General features: G+C 38.5%; 1 pseudogene; it reads right to left on the bottom strand.

The window, feature by feature from the left end:
* Nucleotides 1–395: 395 nt before the first annotated feature.
* The window catches only part of LOC107681531 (NACHT, LRR and PYD domains-containing protein 1-like), a 9,597-nt pseudogene continuing 3,778 nt past the window's right edge, over nt 396–6,214 (bottom strand).

The following is a 6,214-nucleotide window of genomic DNA, read 5'->3' as shown; positions in this document are numbered from 1 at the left end:
TGTGGTCTTCATCCTCACTTGAACACTTGGGCCAAATACAGGAAATACGTCATACAAGTGTTCAAGTGGTCAAGTGCAAAGACCGCAAGTGTGGGTATTTGGACAAGGCACAACCCTAGCTCCAACCCTAATTAAACACACCTGAACCAGCTAATCAAGGTCTTCAAAGTGTTTCCAGGCAGGTAGGTGTGTTGGAGCTGAATGAAGCTACACTCTGCAGGACACTGGCCTTCCAGGAGCAGAGTTTGACGTGTGGCAGAGGCTTGGAAAAAGAAACAGTATTATTGGAAAAGGTCTATAAAAGATCATGCCTGAGGCTCACTTCTAATACTTTAAATTGACATATGATTTAACAGTAAAGTGTGTACAAGTTAGTTAGAAATGGTCTCTTTGTTGTTTAATCTGACACAGAGTCAGTTCAGAATCATAAACCCCAAATCCAGCATAGAGGGGTTCAGTGAATGTGGTGTTGAATGTGTGTAAGTGTGTGTGTGTCAGAGACGTTGTAGAAGGACAGAGTGCCAGCAGAACAGTCCAGATACACTCCTACTCTATTAGACAGGGGTGAAGGGGCCGGTAAGTCAAATCGCTTTTTATTGTGCCAGATAGTGTATTTGCTATCAGAGCAGTCCAGACACCAGGATTCGTCATTGTATCCAAACCTACAGTCACTCCCACCTCTCCTTTTGATTCCTTTATATGTCACTGCTGCATGAGGCCATCCACTCCATTCAGCCTCCCAGTAACAGTGTCCAGTCAGACTCTCTCCACAAAAAACCCGCTCACCACCAACAAATCTCTCTGGATGATCAGGATACGGCTGATGATCTTTCACATATGTTGCCCTTCTGTTGTGCTCGGACAGAACAATGTAATTGTTTGCTGTGTTTGGATCCAGTGTGAGATCACAGGCATCTGAACACAAGATGAGAGATGAGAAGTGTGTCAATGCTGGATAACTTTTGGATAAAAAAACATTGTACTTCTTGCCTTTTCCTTACTATTGTTATTATATCAAACGTTTTGTGTGTATAAATAGCTGATAGCAAATCACCGGTTGCCCAACATTTCACAGAGTGTAAATTAATATTACCAATGTTTTGGCTATGTTAAGCCTTTTTACCATGGCAATGAAGCTATATAGCTCACAACATTATACATGTGTCAAAGACAGAGTGAAAAACAGGACCTACATTTTCTCAGCCCTGGAGTGATTCTAAAAGGATCTCCATGGTCCAAGCTAGAAAGAGAGAAATATAAACCACAAATTATAGTTTGATTAACTAGAAGGTGTGCAATAAATACAGATAATATGACTATCAACCGGAGATCCATCCTAACATATCCAAACTCATGCCATCAGGGGTGTAAAATACTTGAGTAATTTTACTTGATTACTGTACTTAAGTATTACTTTGGAGGATTTGTATTTTACTCCGGTACAATTTAAACTGACCAGTACTTTTACTTGATGACATTTCTGAAGAAAAACAATACTGTTTACTCTTTACAATTCTATTTCAACTTGAAAAGTGTTCATTACATTTTCAGATTTAATTTTCTTCCATCTGACAGACATTAAATATGGTAAACGGAAGCTCAAACATGTGTGTTCCACGGTCAAATCATTATTTTTGAATCAAAATAATTTCACGATTACACCGGTGTAAAGGACATGCATGACACAGGGAATTCACAGGAGATACTTTTAATTCACTAAGAGAAGATATGCAAGGAGAATAAACACTTACACATCCCTAATACAAGACAAGAACCGAAAAAGGACTGAACAGGGATTAACAAGGGAACTTAATGATAGACAGGTGAACATAACCAGTAACTAAGGAGTATAATTAGGACAAGTTATGGCAAGCTCACACTACATGATTGGAAGGCTAGCCGGATCACTGTGTTGCGCACACTACACAATGAGGTTTATTCTCATCTGTCGTCGTCTTGTCATAGCTGCGCGCAAGACAATGCTAACAAGGTGCACACACTACAAAACATTCGGTGAAGAGGCGTTCCTGACCATCAGCGAAAATAAGTTTTCTCACATAAATTCTCGCGAGAAATTACAGCGATTATAAGCCATTTCTTCAAGCATGGATGATCAGCTCGCCCTTCAATTGGTCTGTTCAGTTATTTTAGCCGAAAGAAAGAAGAAACCACGAAAAAAGAGAATATGAAACAATGGCTTGGACGACATGGACAACAAGGACTGTCTGTACTGCAGAAAGAGTTGGAGGTAATTAAACAATACAATGAAACGCAGTATTATATACACAATCTATATGCATTTGTTAAATGTATTTCTAGTTAGTTGATTTTATGTATTTTTGACTTTTGGTTTCTGTTCATAAAGATGAATGATAAGAGTGTTTATACCATCTGCACTGTGATTGGCTGGATTGTGTCGCTCACATTACGAGATCACGTGATGATAATATCAAACAGGTTTAAAAATGTTGTTGCGTTTGTGATAGTTTAGATCACGTTGTTGACCTGCTCCTACTTAACGAGCTTATGCGACCGCAACGAGCACTGGTTTGGTCGCGATCCGAGGGTTTTGTCGCAGACTCTGGAAATCTGTCCGTGACAGCAAAATCCAGCCAAAAATCATGTAGTGTGTGAGCTTACCATTAAAGACTAAAGCCTTCTACACACTGCACGATTTCCGGCTGTCCCAGACGAAAGATTTGCATCTTGAAACAATCGTGGTGATTTCTGTGATCGTGGCTCCTAATCGGTGGTCCTATGTCGAACAGTGAGAGAGGTTCAAAGATGGCCGTTGTCACAGTCTTGCGGCCAAGGATAGGCTACGATCATTTTCTGACAATGTCAGAGATTCAGCATGATCCTAGCACAGTGTGTTTGCTGCTATGACCCACGTTTACCAATAATACCAGCCAATAAAAATGTAACATGAAATCAAGGTGACTGTGATTTCACCAAGTACAACATGTTCCTGGATCAACATCCTTGTTGATCCTGGAACAACATTCCAATCAACCAATCAGAATTGATGGATAACTTTTCAGGAAATATCTGTTGTAGGCTTACGATCAGGGTTAGGTGCTTCCACACCCTTGTAAATCAGCTATCATTTCACACTGATTTTAGGAATACATTATGGGTAGGGTTAGGTTTAGGGGTAGGTATTGGGTTTAGTCTATATTTTTGGAAAGTAATGTTGATCCAGGATCAACAAAAGATGTTGTTCCAGGAACATGTCTTACTTGGCAAAATCACGGCAACCTGAAATCAACGTGACACGGCGCTAAAACATAAAACTGCTTACCTCAAGTTCTTATCCCTTCCTCTTTCGCTGCTTCCACGTTTTTTCAACACACATAAAAACTACAACTGCCAAAGTGTGATTCATCGCGCTCTTTTTGTTTACCACTAGCGCATGCTGATGACGTTTTATTCTTCTATAGTATCGTGCGTCGTTGCCTATGAGTCAATTGGTGTCTTCATCATACAGTCTGCATGCATGTCGTTCCCAAGTTTATCAGATCCATGTCGCACAGTGCGATTTGCAATGATCTTATAGGATTGCTAAAATCATGCAGTGTGTAGAAGGCTTAAAGTGAAAGGGAAAATATGAAACCAAGAGCAATGAGCAAAAATACAACTGATAGTATGCTCTTGTAGCACTAGCTAATATTTAGATTATTTTAAATTAAATGGACTATGATTCAACCAGAACAGAGAACATTCTGGATCATAACAAACATAAATATTTATCAAGGCCAATGTTTGAATCCAGAAGGAGAAATTATGTATATCCCTCTCAAGACATAATTTAATCAGTTCCCAGATAGCACATGTACGTCTGCAACATGTCTCTTAAAGATGGCTTCATCTGAAAAGCAAACATCTGATAGACGTCTCTAAGATGTCAGTTTTACATACATTCTAAATCACAAACATGTTAAAGGCATCTTCTAAACGTCTATTTGATGGAAACGTCCTATAGACGTATTGCAGATGACAGATGTCAAATAGACGTCATCGTGATGTACGTGTGCTATCGGGGTTGTGACCCAGTTCAAAAACTCCCACACACAAACACACACATATCAGTGTATCATACTTGAGTTTCTCCAGTTTATAGTTTGGATGCTGCAGTTTGTGTTTGAGCAGCTGGACTCCTGATGGTCCTGGGTGATTGTAGCTCAGATCCAGCTCTCTCAGCTGTGAGGGGTTTGAACTCAGAACTGAAGACAAATAACCACAGCCTTCCTCTGTCACCATGCAGCCAGACAACCTACAGAGACAGACATTAAATCAGACATTGTGATCCCATGTTACAATATAACTTTAAATACTCAAATAATAAAAATGTTTATCTGGTATTATTTATCTGTCAGTGAGTAACATTTTGCAAGTTTAATGGAATTCTGTCATCACACACGATACCTTTACTCCACATTAACACTAGGATCTCAACGGGAACACAATGCGGTCCAGAAGGCAAAAGAACACAATTGCGTGTGGTTAGGAGATGCAATGGTTCTGCTGTGATTTTGTTTGAAATTATTTTCTTTGAAAGAGCCAAAACAGACTTTGTGCCTAAAATGATTGTCAATAATAAATTGAATATTGAACTGTTGTTTAAAATTAGTTTCACATTTGCAAGCATGCTGATATTCAGGAAAAAACTGCATTCTTGCTGGTGTGATATTGCTAAACTATATCATATGATATAAATATAAGACAAATCTTATTATATCTTGAATTATGGGTCATTCTAGCTGCATATAGGCTACATCACGTAGCAAAATCTTGCACTATCAAGGTGTGTTTTGCCTGCTTTTTGTAAAGTGACATTCTCGATAATTTTTGTAAAGTGACATTCTCGATAATTCTCAGCTTGCACATCATTAAAACAACAATTACAATATTCTTAGATGACACATATTACAAACTCCTATTTGTATGAAAAGGAAACAGAACGAAAATATAACTTCTATTGGCATCTCTATACCGCACACTTCAAAGGCAAAAGAAATCGCATCAGTAACTAGGGCTGTGAATCTCTGGTTAGACAGCAAATTGATTCGATTCATGATTCATAGGAATCGATTCGATTCAAGAATGATTTTTGCAAATTCAGAACGATTCAATTCAATTCAATTCACAATTAAATTCCATTCGATTCGATAAACAATTCTATTTTGCATTCTTTAAGTGCATTCACAGGATTATTTAAATGCTTCCCCTAAATTCTTTAAATGCTTAGTCAGGGGGCAAATTACACAACAGCCTTTATGGTTAGAGAACCATAGGTTAGAGAAAAACAAACAAACACTTTTGTCCATTGTTAGATGCTAGTTTAATGATGCTATGGCATGACATGACATATGTAGAAATTTAAGCCAAAATTTAAAAAAAGAGCTTTAAAAGTATTATGTATAGGCTAACATTTTGTCACACCAGGGGTGAGGCCATAATTTCAGAAGTGACAGAAATGTCAAATACAATAATTTTATGTAGGCCTATGCATGTATTATATACTGTGTGTGTGTATATATATATATATTTTATACAAGGAATTATTTTCTTATCTTACTTTGAATTTTCTATAAGAAATCACATACACTGCTGGTGTCACAAACGAGACTCCTGCTGTGCCTCCCGCTCACCACCAGAGATTTGAACTTCAATCCGGACTACACACACACACGCTCACATACCTGGCTCTGATTGCTCCTGCACCTGACTCTCATTAGTGGACTATTTAAACAGCTCTCAGACTCTCCCTCATTGCGAAGTCTTGTATTGCCCCGGTGTACATTCCTGAGCGTTTCTTTCCATGTCTGGCCTCTCTGTGTATTACCTTGGACTGTTTCTCTCCTTCTGATTGCCTGCCGCCTGCCCCGAACTCTTGCTATTGTTTCATTGACTATTGATTGTTTGCTGCCTGCCCCGACCCTTTGCACGTCCCTGAATAACGATTTGGCTTCTGTTGTGTTTGGTGTTTGCTGGTGTTTGACCTTGCCTGTTGACTACGATTTCTATAAAGCTGCAGATGGATCCTCACTCTGTTGATGCCTCGTTACAGTTGGACAATAATCAATCATTTGTAATCTATAATTTTTTCCTAATGGCAATTTTATGATTGTTTTATATAGGCTTCTACAAACAATTATTTCAATTTTCTGCACAGAATTAGGTAGAAAATATACTTTATAGTTTCTGTACTGTA

This window comes from Sinocyclocheilus anshuiensis, unplaced genomic scaffold (assembly GCF_001515605.1).
Source record: "Sinocyclocheilus anshuiensis isolate Anshui unplaced genomic scaffold, SAMN03320099.WGS_v1.1 scaffold2159, whole genome shotgun sequence".
Classification (NCBI taxonomy): domain Eukaryota; kingdom Metazoa; phylum Chordata; class Actinopteri; order Cypriniformes; family Cyprinidae; genus Sinocyclocheilus; species Sinocyclocheilus anshuiensis.
The sequence above is the reverse complement of the archived record's forward strand: the minus strand, read 5'-3'. Positions and strand labels throughout refer to the sequence as shown.